The sequence below is a fragment of the Myotis davidii genome, unplaced genomic scaffold (genome assembly GCF_000327345.1).
Source record: "Myotis davidii unplaced genomic scaffold, ASM32734v1 scaffold577, whole genome shotgun sequence".
Taxonomy (NCBI): domain Eukaryota; kingdom Metazoa; phylum Chordata; class Mammalia; order Chiroptera; family Vespertilionidae; genus Myotis; species Myotis davidii.
Genome location: NW_006289082.1, coordinates 893,912 through 919,005, shown reverse-complemented (window position 1 = coordinate 919,005; position 25,094 = coordinate 893,912). Strand labels below are relative to the sequence as shown.

General features: G+C 33.3%; 1 long non-coding RNA gene across 17 annotated transcripts in view; it reads right to left on the bottom strand.

Annotated features, from left to right (window-relative positions):
• LOC102763202 overlaps window positions 1-25,094 on the bottom strand; it is an 84,412-nt gene that overhangs the window by 44,281 nt on the left and 15,037 nt on the right. For 7 of the 17 annotated variants that reach the window (XR_001513436.1, XR_001513442.1, XR_001513434.1 and 4 more), the window contains 5 exons: window positions 19,686-19,780; window positions 11,321-11,386; window positions 5,174-5,255; window positions 1,977-2,095; window positions 1,654-1,730 (listed from right to left, as the gene is read on the bottom strand). This is a non-coding gene — a long non-coding RNA (uncharacterized LOC102763202). Of the gene's footprint in view, window positions 1-1,653; window positions 1,731-1,976; window positions 2,096-2,768; window positions 2,828-5,173; window positions 5,256-11,186; window positions 11,230-11,320; window positions 11,387-19,685; window positions 19,781-23,616; window positions 23,640-24,555; window positions 24,632-25,010; window positions 25,071-25,094 lie in introns of those variants that run through there. The other 10 variants (XR_001513435.1, XR_001513437.1, XR_001513449.1 and 7 more) reach the window with 10 other exon arrangements.

Sequence of the window (25,094 nt, the reverse complement as noted above, 5' to 3'; positions counted from 1 at the left end):
CCAGCTGGCCCCCACCCATGCACCAGGCCTCTATCCTATATAGTAAAAGGGTAATATGCCTCCCAGCACCGTGATTAGCGGAGCTGCGAGGCCTCCCGGCACCGGATCAGCGTGACAGGGGGAAGCGCACAAACCCCCTGATCGCCTTGCGGCTCTGTGTGTGACAGGGGGTGGGGCCACAACCTCCCTATTTGCCCTGCTCTGTTCGTGACAGGGGAAGGCACCCCAATCCCCTGATCAACCCTGCTCTGTGCCTGATAGGGGGGAGCTCCCCAACCCCCTGATCGCCCTGTGGCTCTGTGCGTGACAGGGTGTGGCGCCCCAACCCCCTGATCGGCCCAGCTCTGTGCGTGACGGGAGCAGCACCCCAACCTCCCCATTGACCCTGCCTTGAGTGTGACAGGGGGTGGTGCCCCAACCCCCCAATTGGCCCTACCCTGAGCATGACTGAGGGTGGCATCGCAACCTCCTGATCCGCCCTGCTCTGTGCATGATGGGGGGGGCGCCCCAACTCCCCAATTGGCCCTGCTCTGAGCCCGACCAGGGGCTGCACCTAGGGATTGGGCCTGCCCTCTGCCACCCAGGAGCAGGCCTAAGCCAGGAGGTTGTTATCTCCCGAGGAGTCCCAGACTGTGAGAGGGCACAGGCCATGCTGAGGGACCTCCCTCCCCCCTGAGTGCACAAATTTTTGTGTACCGGGCCTCTAGTACCTTTAATAACAAGTTAACTAAATTGACGAACAATTAGTATAAAAGTGGCCTAAAATTTTTTCAACACAATTTCTCAAAAAAAATCTAAACCTATAGCATAAGATAAATATAAATAACTAGAGGCCCGTTGCAAGAAGATTCCTGCAAAAATAAGGCTTCCAGCGGCTGGAGCCAAGCAGAGAGGAGAGTGAAACCCGCTGAGGCGGGCTTCACTACCACTCCAAGCCGCTGCGGCTGGGTTTCCCCTCCCGCTCCCAGCCACTCCTGCTGGGTTTCCCCTCCTTTCCCCTCCCGCTCCCAGCCACTCCTGCTGGGTTCCCCCTCTGGCTCTAAGGCGCTGTGGCAGGTTTCCCCTCCCACTCCCGGCTCACAGCCTCTACTTAGCTCCCTTCTGTGCCGCTTGGCCTCCATGTTGTCCTCAGTCTTCCCTAGCAACTGGTATATGCAAATTGACGACCATCTTTTAGCTTCTATAATTGAAACATTGTATCTTTTGGAGCTGTTGCTTCAGGAGCTCAGAGCCGGGCGGCGGCAGGTGGGGAACCTTGGCTTCCTCCGTCACTGGAGCAAGCAAGCCTCATGTTTGCTTCAATTGCCTGGCTGCAAGCTGCCATCTTGGCTGGCAGTTAATTTGCATATCTTGCTGATTAGCCAATGGGAAGGATAGCGAAGTTACAGCTAATTACCATGTTTCTCTATTATTAGATAGGATTACAAGATTCTACAGGCAGTTTACATTTTTTTCAAAACATAAAAGTCCAATCATATGAAAATAACTATCAGATTATTTCAAAATCCCACCAAATTAAGGGGAGCTGTGCTCATTAATATGCTAATCTAAGTTAATTACTCATGTTGCATGTGTTAATCAAGAAATAGACCCAAACAGAAATTATGAATGAATTTAATTTCAGTATAATTAAGACAAAAAACAGCAACTAACTTGTCACCTTGCACGGAAATTTAACAGAAGAGGTTTAAATTTATTTATTTGCCAACATTTTCTTCATAGCACATAGCCTAACAAAAAGACATCAGAAATTCATGAGTTATATTTTATAAATAAACATGGTAAGAACACAGACTCTTAAATTTCTGTTGGAGGAATTAATTCTTCATTAAAGAGCTCAAGTTAAACAGAAACTTTTATTCTAAACTGTAAAATTTCCTTGATAGAAGAAAGTAAGATTTTTTTAAAGCTGGAAATGTATGATGGTCTTTTATTTCTTCTCCCAGATATACAAAGTAATATAGCTAAACACTTACTAGAACCAAATCTATCTCAAAAGTTTAGGACATTAATTTTTTTCCTTTTAGTTAATACTCAATGAGAAACAACACTTAGAATAAAACTTTTTCCATAAATAAGGGATAGTAATATCCACCTGCAAAAGGAAAAAAAAATTGAATTAGAATGTCAACTTCTAAATACATACATACATGTATATACATGTATGTATATATATATAACTTTAGAGATCACAGTTTATGAAAGTTGAGTCTTGCTAACTCAATTGTACCTAAGATGGGCTCGTATCAGTTATAATACTTAGTTGCTTAAAACACCTATAATTCTGTAACAACCAAAGAATATATAAATGAAGAAAATCAACTTAAACATATAATTTAGTCTATGGCCAAATTTTCAAATCTATCACATATCAACATGTGTAATCGTAAGAGATTTTCATTTGAATATAGGATGCAAACTGAATTGTTGAATATTCCTCTTCTTGTCTCCTGGATATTTGCCTGCAGCATTCTGAGTTATCACTAAACTCAATCTATGCTCCAAATAACATTTAAGATGATCAAAGCTGGAATTATTTGGCATCAACTTAAAAAAAGAACCTGAATAAAAAAGATTAGGATTTTTTTCCAAAGAAGATGGGAAAAATGAAAAAAAATATATACTCATATGTAACTATTTCTTCTTTGCAAAATAAATAGCCAAATTAAGGTTAACATTTTATTTTACTATTTGTTCTGTTTCAAAATTACACAAAGATGGAATTATATTAACTTTTACAAATAAAGCTTCCAGTCCTGTTGAGTTACCTGTTTCATTAGGTACTGACAGACTATTTCCTCTTCTATAATAAAAGGCTGGAAAGAAACTGCATAGCCACAATAAATTTCAATGCAATATTGTCTTACTCTCCCAATATCTCAAATTTTTTAAAATCTATTATCAGGTTTAAAACAAGAAAGTTTTCTTTTAGCTGTAATAGCCCCAAATGGACCTTCTTCACATCTGCAGCACCTAGATATAAATATTCACCTAGTAAATGTAAAATCCAAGTTTCCTCTGTCATTTAGAAGGCAGATCAGATTAAATATAATTTCGTAAAATTTGACTTCAAATTCATTTAGAAAAACAAAAAGAAAGCAAAAAAAGAAATCTAACTCCTGGGGTGTTCTGGAAAATATTAAACTATGTAATTCATTCAATAACTATTTCTAAGCATCTATGTGTTAGACGCTGGAATATTTTTAGTGAAACCAAAAACTATCATATATTTGTACAATCTTTCATAAAATGGTTGAAATGAAGTAAAGGAAACAGGTTAAGAGCTTGATGAATGATTTATGAAAGCACCAAGCAATATTATTTCAACGTGACAGCTGGCATTTAATTCTAACAATATGGTCTATTGCTTCCTTGAGACAAAAAATTGCTGGAAAAAAGTGAGGTTGTTCTAAAAAATGTCTTATATAATATTTACCTTCAAATTAGAATTTAAACAAAAGATACTTGAATACAATTCCTTAAATTACATCTAATATACTTTCAGGACTTCCAAAATTGACAATTAAAATTGGAAATTATTCATTAAGAACTTTTTTTATTTTGTATATTTCCTGCTTGGTTATATAGAAAAGGGTAAGATATTCCTGGCAGGAAATAAAACCAGAAGTATGGCACACTACACAAACACACTTGTCTCATCCTGAACATCAAGTTTTAGTTGAATGACTTAATGAAACTCCAACAAATAAAAAATAAAAGGTAAAGAAAACATATTCCTTTAAATTTTAATTAAAATGTTTTACTGTGTTTGCATCTATAAAATTAATTTTTGGTGTTACTATGAAGTTAAATTTTGGGATAAAAAAGCAAACAAGGCCTTAATATATATGTACACACACACACACAGTTTGTATTTTTGTTAATCCTCAGACGAGGATATTTTTTTTCATTGCTTTTTCAGAGAGAGACTGGAAGGGAGGGAAGGAGAGAGAAAGAGAGAGAAAACATCAATGTGAGAGAGACACATTGACTGGTTGCCTCTTGCATGTCCTGACCAAGGGCCAGGAGCCAACTATAACCCAGGTTAAGTGCCCTAGACTGGGAATTGAAACCTCGTTGAGATGGCCGACGCTCCACTGGGAACACTGGCCAGGGCAAGATGTTCGTTTTTGACTTGTTAAACAAAAATCTTTGGCTATTTAAATAGTCTAAGTTCTTTCCAAAATGTATATGTTATAATGTACATCTAACTGTGAGATAAGTATCTCTCAAGTAATTTCATTTTACTAGAGAAACAAAGGGAAATGAATATTTGTTTAATCATATGTAAAAATCTGTATATTTACACTGAATATAAGTGTGCATTAAGAAATATTTATTTGATGTATAAGCTCTTTCAATAAACTCTTGATGGCATTCAACACAATTATTAAATTGCAATTATACTATTTTAATATACATAATACATCTGAAAAGTTAGTACTAATTTTTATAGATTATAGAATTATAAACATAACAGGATTATTAATAACACTGAAAATACACTATCAATAAAACAGAAAGTTCATTAGTAATATTAATATATATTAAAATATGACTGTAGAATATGGTCAACCTTACTTCAGCAGCACAGTTAATACTGGAGATAATTTAGAATCTTAACGCCAATATTTACGTGCTGCTAAGGCACTGTTGACATCACTATCATAGGAGTTATGAAGCGTTAAAACAAATACATTTTCTTCAGAAGATCAGATCCTTGTATTTTTGAGGCAGCACAATATGGCCTGCACCTTTTCAAAACCCACAAACCATTATGTGCTGCTACTTTACTCCAAGGTTTTATTTTTTTAAACTCACATTAGCACCTAAAGATACAAAAATATTTTTTTTCTTTTAGGGAAAAAAGAGAATAAAACCATTAAATATTCCATGTTTATAGACTATTGCATAATTAGTTTCTTAGAAGCTTTTAAGTGGCATAATAATTTATTTCTACATCAAAATTTTAAGGAAAGCCAACTATGCGCCAAGCACTTTGCTATAGTTAGGAAAACAAAAATGCATAATGTGAGGAAAAGAAAAGTATTTTTCCTAGGTCACCTTAATAAGTTAATACAGTTAAATATTTAATCAAATTTTTAAATGTATTAAATACTTTAAGTTATTTTTTCCTTTTATAAAAAGTAAATTCATAAAATTTGGTCTTTACCTCGGTAACAGCATATATTATAAACAGCATTTCATTCCTTGAAGTACACTTTTCATAAGACATCTTCATTAAGTAGGTAAGACTTCATATCAAGAGAAAAATAAAAAATGACATGCAAGAGCTCAGTTTCAATAAACTAAAGCTAGCAAAATGAAGTCACATGAAATATTTAATACTAAGTAAAAAGACCCCAAACAAATCAATTTTCTTAAGTAATTTATGTTTAAAAACCCAAATATTTTACCCTCAACATTTATCTCCCTACTAAAATAGTCTGTCAAAGTTGGATATCATTTTATATAAGATGTAATTCTAGAATATGAAGCCTTGGAAAAATAAGTTAACTTTGTACCCAGAGATGAGAAATAAAAACAGGAATCCTGTAGCTCTTTATCTTTCTACCCCTTACCTGTTTCCACTCTTCATCAGGCAAGAAAATATTCTCCTAAACATTTTCCACTTATTCAACTTTGGGAATTACATATTTCTCTCACAGGGGTGGGGAACCCTCTTTTCTGCCAAGGGCTATTTGGATATTTATAACATCATTCTTGGGCCACACAAAATTGTCAACTCAAAAATTAGCCTGCTATATTTTGTCAAACATTTAATTAACTCACCCTAATGCTTTGACAAGGCCAGATCAAATGATTTTGAGGGGTTTATATGTCCTATGGACTGGACGTTCCCTACCACTCCTCTAACAGATCAAATTACCAGGACTCTATCTCAAATCTTGATAACCTCTTTTATTCCCGTTTTCTCACCATTAAAATAGCTTTGCTAAGGCTACAATACTTCTACAGAATAACGTGATGTGCACTGAAATTTGTCCATCCCTCCTAATATCTAATTGTTTAGAAAAAGCACAACTGTCATATAGTCCATATTAATTTTCTTGTGAATTTTTCACTATTATTAAAAAACATATGTAGTTAATCTCCTATCTGAGCAACCTGCGTTTCATATGTTACTCTATTAGTCTTACTTTTCCACACAATTTTTAATATGTAGCCAAAATAAATCTGTTTGCAATAACATGAAAATACATAATACTTATATGTATTTACCAATTACACTAAGAAACTGACCTTCAGGTGACCCTCTCCCCTCAAACCCACTTTCCAGACAAAAAGGCACACCCTTTCAGACAAAAATGTAAGCATGACAATTTTCAAATATACAAACCATACACACACACACACACACACATATATTTTATTTAACAAATACTTTATTGAACACCTACTATGAGCTAGGCACGGCCCCAGTTGTTACACTAATTGGTACACTAATATACCAGACAAAAATCCCTTCCAAAAAATTTAAGATCATTTAGTTTGAGACAAAAATCATGAAATAAATAACCGTTCAAGATTATATATTGTTCTTTGAGCCTGCGGCAAGAAAATGTATACATTAAATAATTATTACAAAGTCAAATGAATGATTATTTCTTTTTTTTTAAAATATATTTTATTGATTTTTCACAGAGAGGAAGGGAGAGAGATAGTCAGAAACATCGATGAGAGAGAAATATCGATCAGCCGCCTCCTGCACATCTCCCAGTGGGGATGTGCCCGCAACCCAGGTACATGCCCTTGACCGGAATCAAACCTGGGACCTTTCAGTACGCAGGCAGACGCTCTACCCACTGAGCCAAACCGGTTTCGGCATGAATGATTATTTCAAAATCATGAAAAATGAGTCATTTCAATTCCAATACTTCTTTTGCTAAGTCTACTAGTATATATTTTAAACTAAGCCAAGTATACCATACTTGAAATGTGAATACTATAAAATGCAATCAGTTTTTAAAACCTTTTTAAAAAAAATTCACATTAAGAACGTCATTTATTTTATTTCTTAAAATTGCAATTAAATATACCTAACATAAATGTTACCATTTTAAAGTTCTATGGCATTAAGACCATTCACATTGCTGTGCAATCATTGCCACCCTCCATTCTCTAGAACCTTTTTATCCATAGCAACTAAAACTATACCCACTAAACACCCACTACCTAGGGAGGGAGAAGAGGTAGAGGAGAAGGAGGGAAAGGGATGGAGGGAGGGAAGAAAACATCAATCGGTTGTCTCCCTGACCAGGAATTGAACTGGAGGCCCTTTGGTGCACGGGAGGATGATGTAACCAACTGAACCACACTGGCCAAGGCCAAGATTATTGCTTTCTGTGACAATACATATTGTAATTTTATCACCGATGTTTTAATAATCACCCTCATGAGGATGATTTTTTTCCCTATTTTTATTTCTACTTTTAACTATCTGAGATAATTTAAAAAATCTACTTTCTATTTGAAAGCCTGATAAAAATATTTCCATAAACTACAGAAATTCTTGATTTATTTTAATCAAATGTGAAAATTCTTGATTTAAATTATTAATAAAGTGAAAGATTCTAGTGGAGCAATTCCAGCTAGATAGAGAAGGAGTACCTCTTTACATGGCATAAAAATATTTCTGCTACTTTGTTATTTAGCTATCCTTTATGTGTTACTACATTACTTTAGATTTTTCAAGTATCTTAATTTTACTTTTAATCTGGCATCAATACATTTTATAATAGTAATTACTTTCTTCAAGTATGCTTTAAATTCTGCAGTTATATCTCTGGAGCTGGCTATATATAACCATTCTCGGCTGCAGAATGATTATCCTTGTCAGGACAGTGGAATACTACTTAAGTAATGAAATATAGGGTGGGGCAAAAGTAGGTTTACAGTTGTGAGTATGCAAAACCATTTACTCTTGTATTATTTATTAATTATTGTATTTTCCATATGAACAACTGTAAAATCTACTTTTGCCCCACCCTGTATTATTATTATTCTTTGTTAATCCTCACTGGATATTTTTCCTGTTAATTTTTAGATAATGGAAAGGAGGGAATGAGCGAGTAGGGGAAGGGAGAGAAGGACTAGAGAGAGAGGGGGAGAGAGACACATCAATTGTTTGCCTCCCACAGGCAGAAGGCACTCCAACCTGGGCTAGGGATCGAGCCTGCAACCCAGGTACATGCCCTTTACTGGGAATCGAACCCTCGACCCTTCGGAGCATGGATCAACCCTCTAACCACCAAGCCACAATGTCCAGGGCCCTACCCTGTATTATTATACTTGAAGAAAATTTTAAATTAGCCACTCTTTAATATCTTTAAGCAAAGCCTAAATTATGGGGTCAAACCAAACAGCATGACAATTTCACTGAATATGGTAATTTTTTTCATTACCCTATTAAGAAATTGAGAGGTTTATGAAATGTCCAAATATATAAACCTCACGGGTAACAGATTAAAATGTGTTTCGCTTTTTTTTTCTTTTTTACTTGTCTTTTGGGTACAAATTATTAAATACAAAAAGATTATATTAACTACAGAAGATATATTTAAAATTTAGTGTGGTGATGAGGCATGCAATGAAATAACATTTTGCTATAATCCAAAAAACCTAGTTTTTGCATTTAAGTTGTACTGTTTCTATACTACCTAGATTTTTTTTTTCTGATGGAGAAATTAACAAATGAATGATTATTTGGAAACTGTGAAGTAGATTTCAATTTAGACAATTTATCCCAGAAAAGTCAGGATATTTATATATAAGTCCCTAAATAGAAGCTAAACATTCATATTTTTGGGGTATTAAATTTTTGATGATTTTACTCTAGATATGAATCAATTATAAATATACCATGATGTCAGCCAAGAAATACAATACAAAAAAGTTGATAACTACTAATAAATATAGCCAAACTTCGGTTCTTAAACATCTCCCATCTCAAACAATTTGGTTCTCAACCAAGTTTTTATGGGGAAAAATGTCTCGGTTGTTGAATGAAGCTTTGGCTCTCGATCAGTCATGAGTCTCTCAGGTGACAAAGGAGAGAGTGCATGAGTGAGTCAGTTTACCCCTAAACCTCGTGTTGTAAACATATCAGGAAAATGAAAACAAGGCAAAATTTAGTAGCACAGGTCTTGATTTAAATAGGAAATAAACATACAAATGTAATGAATTCTAGTATAATAGGGATTTCATGTTCTAAGCATAAATAAAATAGGTAACATCAATAGATTACTCAATGCAGTCTTGCCCTTTGTCACTAATCTGTCTGAAATATTTGAGTCTTCAAAGTTATCTCCATGTGAAAACAGGAATAAATTGAATGCAGAATTGAAATAAATTTATGTCCACAAGTAAGCAATCACACTTTTTACCTAGGCTGTCAGTTTTACTCTCCCTGTTATGTTCAATAAATAAATAAGAGGCATACACATAATTATTCAGAATCACTGACTACTGTCACTATGTGCTATTTTTCTGGGTATTGTTTAATTGGAAGCATTACCATTTTAGTACCTTAAAGAGAACTCCAGGCATATTACTTAGAACAAACAACAGAAAAAATTCCAACTATGAAATATTGCAAATGACCTATGTTTAAAAGATACTGCAGAGTAGCCAAGAAAAACTGCTTAGAAATTTATAAAGGAGATGAAATGGGGTTAACAAGGTTATGTGTGCTTAAAAATTTTTTAAAAGTTAAATGATACTCATTTCTTTTTGAAGAGCAGACTGCCCTCAGTCTATAGTAAGTGCAATACAAATTGAAAAGACTTCTTTTTCTGAGACTTTAGTTGAAGAAAAGCTGAGCTGGCTTCCAAGGGACCAATTAAGAAACCCAAGCCTGGATTATATAGGATTCTTTGGGGATTTGCAAATGTTTCCATTCTAGTTTTCCAGGGACAAAAATATTGAGGGGAAAAATTTTAAAAAAAAGTGACCTGTGACATTTGGCTACTACTCTTCAAACTGGCTCATTATTAAAAGTTTTAATATTTAATTATTTGTACCCTAAAAACTACTTATCAAATTCAGTGGATGACCACCTATGATCATAATAAGGTCACTCTTCAACACATAGATATTATTTACTGGGTCACTAATGCAATAGTATGAGATAATGCAAAAAAAGCATCTCAAGTATTAGTTTTCGTTTAAACAGGGCCATCCCTCAACATCAAGAACAGAAATAGCTGCACATTACTTTCATTTAGAGATATAAAATTAGCTCAAGAAATATATGGAAATTAATCTTTTTGGTAGAGAATCTCAAATACTTTTAAGGAAATATGTATTTCCTAGATTTGAGAGTTTTTCTAATGGTATAATATTAATTTTAGCTAATGTGCTAGAATTATTCCCTTAGAATTTACTTGTTTCTCAAAAGTTAAATGAATCAGGGTAAAAATCTTTCATATTCTAAGAAAAGAGGTATGTATGTGTATATATAAAAGGAAGGAAAAGGGATTGTCTTCCTGTTTTTCCCACCTCCTGAAGTTTAACAGCTAAATCTAAAGCACTTCACAAAGAAGTATGAAGTGTAACCTAGGGAAATGTAAAAATAATAATAATAATAATAATAAAATAATTTCTTAAATGGAGAGAATACTTCCAATTTATAAAACCATAAAATAACTGTCAAGGAACCTGAATAATGATAATAAGACCATACTTATATGTAAATTCCTTTGAAGGAAAAGGGTGCAAAATTGTGATTCTCAGAGTTGGAGATGCTAGGGCCTACCTGTAAGGTACTTTCCCAAATAGAAAAATTACCTATGGCAATGGCATTATTCTTGCTCTAAAATGGGTTAAATAAACACCAAACTTCGCCCAGCCAGTATGGCTCAGTGGTTGATCATCAACTCATGAACCAGGAGGTCACCGTTCTGATTCCAGGTCAGGGCACATGCCCGGGTGCTGGGCTCGATCCCCAGTAGGAGGCGTGTCAGAGTCAGTGAATTCATGACGTTTGTGCAGTCTCAATCCCGAGTGGGGGGGGAGGGGGGCATGCAGGAAGCAGCCAATCGAAGATTTTCTCTCATCATTGATGTTTCCACCTCTCTCTCCCTCCCTTCCTCTCTCTGAAATCAATAAAAATGAATTAAAAAAATAAAAATATATTAAAAAAAACAACACAAGAAAACACCAACCTTCAATGTGTAGAGGATAAGGGGACGTTAGTAAGTTGTCATTCTAGGATGGTAAAAAATCAGAAATAAAGCAAAAAATTACATCAAACAGTAACTTTTTAGAGCAATGGTAGGGGGGCCGAGTTAATACTTACAAGGTAAGAACTGATGAACTAAGTACAAGGCTGTTTTATCATGGTCTTCATTTTATCGTTATAAACCTAGAAAAAAATAAAAGTGAAGACTTTAAAAATGTGCTCACATTATATGTTATAAAATTAGCAATAGAGGTTGACAGTTTTCTGATCCCTATTAAGCATAGAACAATAACAGATTATAAAATCCAGCACCATTTATATATTTCAGTCCAGAGTTTGTTTGCTTTGGGTTTTGTTGTTGTTGTTGATAATACTCACCCAAGGATATGTTTCCCATTGACTTTTAGAGAGAGTAGGAGGGAGGGAGAAGAGAAACATCATGTGAGAGACACATAGATTGGTTGCCTCCTACAGGTGCCCCCATCTGGGTAGGGATGGAACCTGGAACCCCAGGTACCTGCTCTTGGCTGGGAATCAAACTCAGCAACTCTACTGTGTGTGTGTGTGTGTGGGGGGGCGGTGGTGTGCGGAGGGACAAGTGCATGCCTGGCTCTCTAACCACCGAACACACCAGACAGGGCTTATTATTAGATTTTAAAACTCACTTTTCTATTACTAATACCATCTTGAAGTTTAAAAGTCTAATATGTAAGTGCACTTAAACTCATTCTTCAATGTCTAACTTGAAGCACACTAAGCTTCTGGAGAACACCATCATTACAGATATTTTAAGATAAATTCAAGATCATACCACAAGATTGACCAACCTCTCTCTCTCACGCACATACATACACATACATGTATGCTACTGCAAAAACTAAAAACCACACAGTGCCCAATTTCAATAATTCTATTATAAATACAAAGCTTAAGGTGTTTAAATATGTATAAATAAATGGTTTAAAATCCTATATAATAAAAGCATAGTATGCAAATTGCCCCTTTGACTGGCGTTCTTCCAGAAATTCGACCACAGGGTAGGCCGGCCGAGGGAAGGGAATGAGGTCCTGGCCAGCAGTGGTGGCAGGCGGCCAGGAGAAGAGAGTACCCAGCCGACAGCCGCTAGGGACCCTACCAGTGCACAAATTTCGTTCACTGAGCCTCTAGTAATGTTACAATCTACTAGAGGTCCAGTGCATGAAATTTGTGCATGGGGGAGGGGTCCCCTCAGCCCAGCCTGTACCCTCTCCAATCAGGGACCCCTTAGGGGGTATCCAACTGCCGACCCACCAGCCTGGTCGTCCCCAACTGCCCCCCTGCCCGCCTTGTGGCCTCATGCAGCCTGTTGTTCAGTTGTCCATTTGGTTGTTTTGGTCATGATGGCCCCTGGCTTTTTATATATTAGGATGGCCAAAACAAGAGAAAATATATTTGTGAAATTGCCTGAATGCAGGAGCAAATGAAAGAGTAATGATAAGAAAAATTTGTTTCCATGGTTGCCCTTTACTTGTTAAGAATAGGAAGGCTAAAAGGCAGTATGCAAAAGAAAATATTACATCTTTTCTTTAAAAATAAAAAAGTTGAAAAATATCCTGGAAACTTAAGTTTGTTAAAAGGTTTGACTTCTTTGGGACATATTATAAACTGTTCTTACACCAACTAACACTTAAGCACTTACTACAAGTCACAGAATAGAAAGAAGAGAATAAACCCATCCATGCTTAATGAAACATTCATTCCAACTGTACATCTTATTGTAGAAGATCTTTGCCAAAAAAAAAAGAAAAAGAAAAAAAAAGAATAGCACTTTTGTCTCATTAATTTGAAAAACAAACAAAACCCCAACATTTTAAATCCAAAGAAAAACCAAGAGAATACCAAAATGAATCTCCACATCTTAGCCCTGGCTCTCCAATCCAGCTGTATTTAATTCTAATATTCTGCCATGCTTACTTTGCTTAATTAAATTTTTAAAGAAAGACTACATATATAGTTGAGTCTCATTCCCCTCTCTCCTGATTATAATCCCTGAATTTGGTTTTCATTAACTATGCATGCTTTTATATGATTATTATAAATTCAAGTATTTAAAACAACATATATCACTAGAGGCCTGGTGCACAAGAATCGTGCATTTGGGGGTAGAGGGGGTTCCCTCAGCCCAGCCTGCGCCTTCTCGCAGTCCGGGACCCCTCGCTCCGCCACCGCTGCTGCACTCGCCAGCCGTGAGCCTGGCTTCTGGCTGAGCAGCGCTCCCATGAGAGCGCACTGACCACCAGGGGGCAGCTCCTGCGTTGAGCATCTGCCCCCTGGTGGTCAGTGTGTGTCATAGAGACCAGTTGTTCCACTGTTCGGTCAATTTACATATTACGCTTTTATTATATAGGATTGTTTTCAAACTTTACATAAATGTTACCATACCATATATATTTTGTGTAATGTATTGTATATTTTGCAACTTATTTTTATCATTAATCTATAACAATACACCCAGCTCTCTTAAATAGCAGTATAACAAAGAGTTCATATGATTATGCCATAATTTATCATTTTCTTTACTTAACATTCAAATTGCTCTCAAAATTTTTCCTATGAAAAGTAATAGTAAGCAAGATTTTTTCACATGTCTTAGTTTATCTAGGACATCTAGGAATGGAATTATTGTGTTCAAACCTAAGTATATCTTCAACTTTATTAGAATTTTGTCAAATGCTCCCACAAGCAGCATAAGAAAAGTTCCTCTTTCTGTATTGTCTCCAATAATAAAACTACATTGAAGAAAAAGTGCTACTATGCAGATGAAAACAAAAAATTCTTAAATGATCAATTCATCAAGTGTAGATATACTAAATGTTCCAAAGAAATAGAACAGACTAAAATTTGGCCAAAGATACTTGCACAAAAATAAAGCTCACATAATACAGATTTTCCTCATATGACTGAAGAAATACCAGATGTTATCTAGAACTATTGTGGAAGAAATGATAAGGTTCATAATTAGTTACTGAACTTAGATACACAATGATCGAAGAGAAAAGAAAGCAGAAAATATAAATGGTTTATTGATGTGAAGAATCCTCCCTCATTTCTTTTTGGGCAGTGCTTCTCACATGTAGTGCTTCTAAAAACAAAACAAAACAAAACAAAACAAAACATTACAGCTTGGAAAAAAAAAAACAAATTCCTGAGCCCCAGCTCTAGATTCTGATTCAACAGGTCTGGAAAATGTTTTATTCTAGGTTATTCTGGTACAGGTAGTCCACAGACAATTTATACAGTAATTAGTAGTAAAAACAAGGTGTTTTTGATATAAAGGATTAGGTAGCTCACTTTTTGGTTTAGGGTCATTTAACACTAATTAATGTTATCTGTAAATTACATCAACATATTAAAGAAAACACTTCAGTATTAGCAAAACATAGTAATCTCAACTTATGGTTGAATATGTTTGACTTCACAATGTTAAACTAGGTCGTGGGATCACTTTTCATTTCAGATAACCAAGCACATACTACAACAAAACTTTTTTGGATAATATTAGGGAACTAATATTCTTAGTTTACTGTAATTAGTAAGGGAAAACATTAAGAGTGGGAGTGATTAGTTGTGTTTTTAATGAGGACATTTGTTACCTTTTTAAAGAAATGCTATTGCAAATGTCAGGCTTTAAATTAAGACATTATGCTCACACACTAAAATGTCATTGTAGTTCCCAGGAAGAATGCTACAAATGAAATCAGTACTTTAATATAAACCCAATATTCACTTCCCTGTAATTACAACCTATTGGAATGATTTAGATAGAAAAGATGAGAAAATGTACAGATATTTAGGTGATACAAACCTGTGCAAAATCAAATTGTGTTAAATTATAAAAACACTTTTTTATACTATTTGAAATTACAAAGTCCTATCTCTGAAAGATTTAGAATAATCTGAATTTTCCAGTTATAAGATATTAACAGTGAGAAAAAGCAAAGACTTATGAGTTTCTATCTGCAGCATGCTTTGTATTAGTTATATACAATATTAAGTAGTATAGAGTGGTATTCTTTTTAGTTATAGTGAAATCTACAATAAGTTGGCCTTGTTTAGATTGGGCTATAGAAAACGAAAATATGGGTTGGGAATATGGCCCCAATGTGAAAAAAACACTATGTGGCTACCGTCAAACTTTTCTTTCTTCAATATTACCTAACTTGTGTTATTAACAACTAATTATTAATTTTTCCAGTTTACCAGCTTAAAAGTAAAAAACATGAAACACCATACACACTTTCAGATGCAAGACAAGTTTACATTTAAACAGAGGAAATTAACTGAATGAAAATTACATTAAGTAAAACAAGAGTAAATAGTAAAAATAATAAAAGTCTAAAAACTGTAAGTACCTACGGCTCTTTTTATGCTCCTCTGGGAAAAAGACACCTTATTGTCAAAGAATATAATATATAGGATTACACTGACAAGCCCGTCACACCTAGCCTGTAAAAACTGGTGGGTTTAGGTTCTTTTGGCCACCATTATTGCATATTTGATGCTATTGTGTACAACAGCTGAGTAGAAGCAGCAATCTCCCAGCTCCTGTTCCCAGCTATAAGGGACAAGAACAAGGGCTGTGGTGATACTTGTTTATTCACTGTTACTGCTGCTGAAACAGCAAACTGAGAAAAGCATATATAACTAATAAGAAAAACAAAATGGTTCAATCCAACCTACCTAGTATGTCTGCTTACATCATTATACAATATACTTATTTAGAAGGAATTTTTTTCTTTAAAAAGCAGGATGGGAAGACAAGACAAAAAGACAAAATTGGTGTTTTGCTTAGAAAGGCACCTATTAATGTGTCTCAGAAAATAATTTAATGACGTGTAATGACCTGCAACTTGTAGTTTAGTTGCTCAATTACCAAAATTCTCAAGTTGTCTTTTTACCCAGGTTTAGGGTTAATTCATAAAGAGTATTTTCCATAGCTAGTCTCCTGGAGAATAAGAAAGTATCTAAACTTTAATCAAGATATGAACTTGCATTTTGCTTATAAAGAGCTCCAGGCTCCCAGTTAATCACTACCATATGTTTCACATTAGATACCATTAATAAAAAATATTTTTTAGCCCATAAAGTTTACAAAAATCCCAACAACTAAAAAATTTCTACAAGTAACTTATCTACTTTAAATGTGTAACACAAAGCTAAAAACTTAGTACATAATATCAACTGATGATGAATAAGAAAAATAAACTGTTGTGTCAAATTACCTTTAAATTTAAATGTGACACTATTTATAAACTTAAAACTTAATATTTAAAAGCAATTCGTGCCTTTTAACAACTAGGGAAATTTTTTATTCTGAAAAAATATTTTAGAAGTCAGAAAAATTAGGAAACCTATAACATTTTTTATAAATGCTAGAACTGGCTGATACATTTTAAAAAATATTTGGTAAAAAAGGATAGGTTTGCTATTTCTTTAAATAAAAAAAAGTATAAAATACAGTAATATTTAAAATTCAGATCATAATACTTTGTAAAAAGAAAAAACCACCCAATCTTTTATTTTTCTCACAATTGAAAGCATAATTTTTCTGCCTAGTAGCGCAATAGGAAAACAATAATAAAAATAAAAATAATTCTGAAGGTCACAGGATAATAAAACTTCTAAATATATGTATTTAATATAAAGGCTATACAATAAAACACTAATAGCAAAATAAAAGGATTCTTAAAAATTAAGACATTTGCAAACAGTAATAAATAAACTATTAACCAGAAGATTAATCAGTATCAGCAGGTGCTTTTGAAACATGCTGCATGTTTCTGTTCCAAGTGACTCTAACCAGGAAAATAGGAAAATAAAAGTAAGCCAAATTATATGTTAATGAAACACCAAAAGTGTGGTTTGTGTTGCTGAGAACTTAAATTCTACTTCAAAAGAATGTTTAGCAAAAAATTTAAATTCTCACACTAAATATTGCCTTTTGAAAATGCTTATCTGAAAATGTAATTCTGATGCATTAGGTCTTATTTGAAAAAAAACAGAAATAGAATTAGGATGAATTTCCTAGTCAAGAAAAAACAAACAAACTGTACTCACGTACAAAACTGCTTCAAATAAACATTTTTTATTAAGAAAGATAATTGTATCTACTCTTTAATAAAACCTCTATTAAATAAAGTTGGTATAGCTGACAAGTTACTTAAAATATAAGTTGTCCTTATAAATTAGCATAATATATCAATGACAAATAATGAATAATTTAAAGTCCCTTCCTACACATATGTTAAATTACCTCTATTCTAGTTTATCCAAATATTCTCCCACCAGATCCTAAGGATAACTATTTCAATAAAATAGGAACACTGACAGTATAGCTGTATTTTAGAAACAATTAAGAATTTTTCCTTAAAACAAGTATCATTTAACCCCCAAAAATGCATTTAACAAAAAATATAGATATTTGCACAAGATGTAAGTTTATCACTGGAAAAAAAGTAAATTCTTTCTCAAAATTTGACATAATGAAGTACATATCAAGGCTGAGATATAGATAAGCAGGTTTGCAAATTTACATACAACAGCCAAAATCCTTACAAAATGTCCTTTAAGGGGCAGTTAAAAGATAACCAATCACACTTTGCAGTATAAAAACTTAATAACATGTGTCCTAAAATAAAATACTACAAATTAAAGTTTCTGATCCTTCATAAGAAGTGACCAAATACAAGAAAACTATTAATATCTGCATTGATTCTTTTCGATATTAAATTACTTACTAAGTTTAAAATTTGTAAGTTTATAAGCCAGTGTGTATAGAGAGGACAATTTTATGATGCTAAAAATTTGTGTTCAAAGAGTAAATTTTGACAATTTCAAAGAACACAAATCATAAGCTCTCTAAATTAGGGATAGTTCTATGTGTTTATGTCCTTATCTATAATATAAATGCAAAAGCTATCTCTCTTCACCCATTTAATTCAATAAGGCTGTGTGTAAAGATACCTGGTTTGAAAGTAATAAATTGAACCTGGATTTTCCCCCCCAGACATTCAGAAATCATATTTTTTACTTTTCATTATAATTCTCTAACCTGGAAAACAATGGTTAAGTTAAAGGGGAGCAAATTTTCATTTTCTTCCCAATTAAACTCACATTTTTCATAACATGCTCAAATCAAAGTTATGAAGACATTCTAATACTATATATTTATCTCAGTCACCTACAGTATAATGACATCAACATCTGAATTTCACCCTTATATTAAACTAATTTCTATTAAATTTTTAACATTTTATTTAACCTTAACTGTTAATAGATTCACATTCCTGGATTATCTATCTAATATCTACTAATACAGAAACATTTAACATTAATTAGCTTTTTAGTATTTTGATATATTTCAATGTTCAGAAATTCTTAAACATACATCTGAGAATTTTCTTTAAAAATATTTAATAATGTGTAAAGATATGTTTACAGATAAAAGTAGTTTTATGACCATGATAATTACACTTTATTCTTAAGACTAAATTACACTTTTCTCGTGGAAAAAAACACACCCCACTTTTGTAATTCCTATATCTTAAGTATATAAAGTAAATATTTTTAGGTGAAAAAAACATTTAAAGAAAAATTATAGTACCATTATATTTTGGTAAAGCTCACTTTATGTGGCAAATAGTTTTTAAAAAATCATAGTAATACTGTTAAGTTCATTTTCATTATACCAGATTACCATTTAGAAATCAAGAATTTTATTAGCTAAGTAGCCAAAATTTTCAACTAAACCCATACAAGTCAAAGACAATAAATGTTATAAAAGTGGTTCTGTTGTAAAGTTTTCTGGAGGAAAAAACAATAAGTCACTAGAAATTTTGGCATTCTCCCATTTATTTTTAAAGAGTTTGCAACTTCTGATATGAACAATTTAAATATTTTACTTGGAACACCCATGAGTCAGACACTGGTTTCTACTTAAGAAAGTGGGTTTTTCAGTTTCAACCAAATTGCCACTTTTAGTTAGAATACTACTTGGAATATTTTAAATGCTTTAAAAATATTCTCATTAATTTTATCTAATTTTATAGGCTCTACTGACCACTAAACCCATCATACAGCCAAGCACCAAATTCCATTTGATTGAAACTTTCTATTTTATAAGATGAAAAGTCCAACATTTAATTCTTTTATATATAACACTATAATAACAACCCTAAGAGGAAAAAAAGAAAAATCCCTATATATACTTATTTTTAGACTAAATAAATTCAGTTGGAGTTGGACCTAATACAAGATGATGAGATCAATTATATAAAAAATCTGGAGTTTTAATAAGAGTACTTAACCATGGCTACTTCACAGGATGTATTAATATATCTTTACTGAGTTTTAACTCACCTAAAAGTTCTAGCTTTACCAATTGTGCAACCCAATTATATTGAAAAGATATAAAACTGTATGCTTCTAAAATTCATTAGTATACCTTAATCTCCTAACATGTTCCAGTGCATTATGTGAGTGCTCAATCAAAGAAGTTAGGTTGTTCTCCAGAACTGGCTCTCTCCTTAAGGTCAAAACCTGCAATAAAAATGTCATGTATTATAGCAAGAAGACACTCAACAGATTTCCGCCTCCTGGAGTTCCACATTGGATCCCTGGACAGAGAGAATGTGGATCCAAAATGACCTCAATCTTGCGTATGTTAGAAAACACACACTAACTTGAAAATAATGTTATTTAAATAGAAATAACTTGATTAGAAACACCTGTGATATGCTTTATCATTTGAAGCCTCTTCAAATCAGATTAATATGTTTTCTGCTTTCATTTCTCTTTAGAGCATTCATTTTCAAAGCAGTGTAGGGGGGGAGGGTGTGTAAGTAGGTGTTAGAGAACTGGTAAAGGGGACTCACAAGGAAAATACCAGAGATACATTTTGTCTGTGCTTCTGAAACTTATAAAACCCAGTTTAAAAGAATACTTAAGGGATGGAGAGGAACTTTTCACTACCTTTCTCCCCAAATTATCAAACTTTTAATGATTATAGAAATTACCATTATTTTCAACTTTTATCTTTTGCCATACCGGAGTGAACATGAATTGACATTTCCAAATATTTTAAGACATTACAATTCTAACAGAACAAAATTTTGAACTTACTCTCTAAGCAAATTAAAATATAAGTAATAAACAGATGAATACTGGGCCAATGCTTTTTTTAATGTTCCTAGCAGACATGGTGTAACCAAATGTATATGTGGCTTTTTGATTTGTTTCACCTATATTTTGACTTAGTGGCAATCAACTATATAAAAATATTAAATTGCTAAATTACCAAAGATTAATAATGTACTATAAGTGAACCAAAAAGCTCTGAGTTATCCTTATTTATTTAAAAATAGCTTAGGAAAAGAAATAAAAACCAAGTAAATTTTTACTTCTTTGGTGCCAAATATTTGATTATTTAATGGCAAAAACCACACACACATAACCCACAAACACCAATTAAATACCATGATATTTTAAAAAATTAAAATCATTACTACAATAGTCTTCCTCAAAGATATAGACAAAGTTTTCTATATTTGAGCACTATAAAAATTAAGGTAGCTTAGCTTTAAAAATCACAAAAGAAATGTAGTTGATACCAATATGTACTCCATGCCAAAAGTTAACTTTTTACATAGTAGGAAAACAAAATATACTAGATAATAAAGAACAAAGGAAGTACAACGACAAATATTAAACCAAATGATTAAAAAGATGATGTAAAAAACCTTTAAATAATGAAACTCAAATCTATTACAAAATAGTTTACTATTTATACTTAGAACCCACATCTTTCCAGTGTAAAATTTTTTTAGTAAAAGAAGTCAGAATTAAACAAAAGTATGTTAAACTTCCCATAACTTGATAAGAAATATTTAGAATAAAATTCGTATGTATTTAATATCAACTCTAATATTTGAAACTTATCTTTAAAGGAAGACCTTTTAAAGCATCTCGAAGACAGTCAAGAAGGGTGGGGGGAGGGAAGGCAAATGGAAATCATTTCTCCTCCAGAAAGCAGTATTTATAGGAAGGCTTTACAGTCATTTGTATTTGCAAATAATCAGAAAAATATATAAACACATTTAGTAATGTGATATTATAAAACTGATGTTACTCATATTAATAAGACAATCAACTTTAAAGCTCTAACAGTAACTTGTAAAAAATGCAAACAGCTTAATCTCATTTTCAACATTTATTTAAAAGAAAGTGGTAATTGTGGTATTTTATTACCGATTTCCTTTGGTGTTAAGAGAGGGGCTACCAAATTTCAGCAAGTCATAGTTTGAGTTCTTATTACATGCCCAGATTAGTTGCCTGACACATAGTGTTTGTAAGCTTGCTGAATAATAATAATAAAAGAACACAAATGTTCTTTTATTATTTAGTGTACTCATACTCTAAAATATGACCATTCTTTTTAAGATGTGTTTTCTAGTTATAATCAGATTCATAGCCTGTTTCTTTTAAAAACGGGTTAAAAAGAAATCAATATGGGGATCATTATGCTTCATTAAACAAACAAACAAACAAAAGACAAGAGCCAATTTTAGGCCAGTAATTTGTTAAAATAAAGAGATAATTTTTTGTAGAATAAAATTTCAAAATAGTGTATAAATTTATACTCTGATTTTTTTAATTGGAGAAAGTTTATGTATCATGTAGAACAAATAACTAATATAATCTTCTGGCTATTTTATTTTTGTAAACCAAATCAACTGATCAATATTTCTGGGACTACAATATTTTGTTACATTCTGAACTGTTACTACATATCAATAAATAAACAGAAATAAAAATATAGGTAATTTCCACAAAACAAAAACCAAAAATGTAGTATACCAAACATGATAATACAAGGAATCCAGAATATGAAAGTTATTTTGAAATTTTCCTCTTTAATTCTAGTTCATGATAAACATTAAAAGTGATATTAATCTGATTAGAAAAAATACAGTGCTACATACAAACACCTGAGAGTACATTCTGTAAATGTACAACTAAGACAGTTGACAGCATTAAAACAAAGTCTAAAACTGCACTTTTATTTGGATTTTTAAAAATAGTAAAGACAAAAATTAAAATCAATGCTAACAGGAAGACTGATACCTTACCTTCTCAAGTTCCCTCTACCCTCACCAATATGTAAACATAGCTTTAAAAAAGAGTTGAGCTACTATAGTAACACCTTTACTCACCATTATTTTCCTGTGGTATTATGACTTTTCTAGTCTTTACAGTACAATAAAAATAAATTCAATCACATACATAATATAGTAATCATATGCATCTGTTGGAACGCATGCCTATATGCCCACAAATCTAAAACCAAAATCTTCCTCTTATCTGTATCACATAAAAGGGAAAATATTTTTAATGCTGTGGATTTTATTTAGATGCTAGTGTGTTTTCAAGCTTTAAGAGCAGTGTTTTAAATAAAGGAATCCTTCTCTTCTTTAAAAAATATCTTATTAAGCAAGACAATCCTTCACCCATCACCCCCAAAACAAAAACCATAAAGCAAAGTACTAAAAAAAGTATGGTTAAATTTAACCAGCCTGGTGGAATCTGAAAGCCTCTCCCACCCTCAAATTCTCCAAGTTACATAATAATTTGAGTGAAAATTAAAACACAAAAAACAAAACCACAGAAAAAAAAAAACACAACAAAAAAACAACAACCCACTGGTATCATAGGTAAAATTACATTAAAAATAGAAAAGAGGTTGTCTATAATTTCATCAACTCAAATTTAATAAAGGATAATTAGTATTTTCTATGAAATTTTCATGAGATGATTGAAAATAAAACAGCTTTTAAAATAAGGTAATGAACATAGATTCTGTAATTGCAATTCTTGTTATGAAGGCAATATAAAATAGTACCATTTATAAATTCAGTTATTCCACTCTATTAATATAAATTATATTTATAGCCCTGCAGAGACTTATAAAAGTCATATAGAAGCCTGTCATTTGACTATTTCCTAACAATGCATGTTTGATCTAATGTGAGAATACAAACTCTTAAGTTTCAAAATTTCAACTACTACTCATAAAAGGATGCAAATTTCTATTAAATTTAAAAAAACTTTTAAAAGGATCAACAGCTATCTTGTTTATCAGTAAGTTTACAAATTTTCTTTGAAAACCACACCGGACTTTTATCAAGATGCTATTAAACGCAATGACAAGCTGGTAATAAACAAAAGTATATAGATGGCTGTCTCAAGCAACATTAAACAAAAATCAACTTAAAACCAACCAAATAAAACACATCATACCCACTGTTGTATACAATATTTTCTTCATAGTAAATTTATCAAAGGAATGAAATCATATATACGCACCTGTGCATACTTACCTGTTGTATTGTGTAAATTAAGCAATATAAATTTCCTGTAAATAAAGTTTTAAGCCCGCTACATTGGCTAATTAAATAAAACATTTATTTTAAAGATATGAAAAATTTTTAAAATATATCCAATTTTGTAAAAAAATGTGGGAAAACTCTCAACATTAAGAAAATTAAAGTTTCTTCTCATAAAAATAAAAAAACAATTCCCCTGCAATCTGCATCTAATAAATATATGTAGCTTAAGATGAAGAATTTCTGTCAAAAGAATAAACAATCTTAATGCTTCACTCAGTTTTAACCAATAGAGAACAGGGGCAAATATATAAAAATCTTGCAATTTCTGCCAGCAGAATTACTATTTTGCGAAAATTGTCTCCTAAATTTTACTTTTAATATACATTTCAGAATCACTCTAAGTTCTTTTATGGAAAAAAAATTAAACACCAGCTTTTTTTTTCAACTCTCCGTATTAACGTTTTGTAATTATTTCCGTTGTCTAAAAATATAATTTTTCGTAAAGTCGAAAATTATAATCTAGTGTTTAACATTCAAATCCCTCAGTCCGCTCTCTTCCAGCCAATCAGGGGCTAACGAGTCCAGTGTTTTGGGTGCTCCGTTAAACACAATTTGAAAAACATCACATTTCGTTCTCCTGTTCTCTTCGGGAAAACATTCTAAGTGAAGGCGGCTCCCCCCGTCTTTACAGAAATAAGAAATCAACCCATCGTTACATCGGGGGGGCAGGGGGATTCCGCAGGCGGGTCCCCCGAAGCGCTATTCCTCTCGGCCAACAGTTTAATCGCTGTTGCAAAGACCATCTCCTGCGCATTCGCCACTCAGAGCCGTGCATCCCACACGCAAACACCACGCCTGCACGGAGTTAACCTCGGGGCGCTTCGCCACAGAAAAGGCTTCCAGAGCCGATATATTTACAACGGTCATTACCTATCAAGTACTACTTAAAGCCGCCACTGGCTCAAATCATTCGAGCTGTCGAGTAAGAATTGGTAGGAACTGGGAGCTAAGAAAACAACAACAAAAAGCAATCACTAAAGGGAAAGACCAATAACATCCCCCTCCCCTCCGCCTCAGGTCGAGAGAGTTCCTAAGAAAAGGGGGTGGGGGTGGGGGGGTGGCAAAATTGCCGCTAAGTTGTCCCGGTAAAGACTTTCCCGAGGAAAACATCAATACTGCTTCACAGATTGCTTTTTTCCTCGCGACATGTTTCAAAGATTGGAGAAGAAAAAGTATTCTAAGAAAAGTGACTTGGAGGCAATCGCAAGACTCAAAGCCCCATCTTTTAGCTCACCCAATACCCCCCGTCCTCCCCCACAGCCCGAAAGGGCAACACCGGGAGAGCCAAAGACAAAGATCCCAGGCAAAAAGCGAAAGTCCAGCACCTTTCCCAGGAGCCGCTAGAGCCTCAAAAGCCCTATCTGCCCCGAAGCGCGGCAGCGGCAGCGCGACCCCCGTCCGGACCGAGG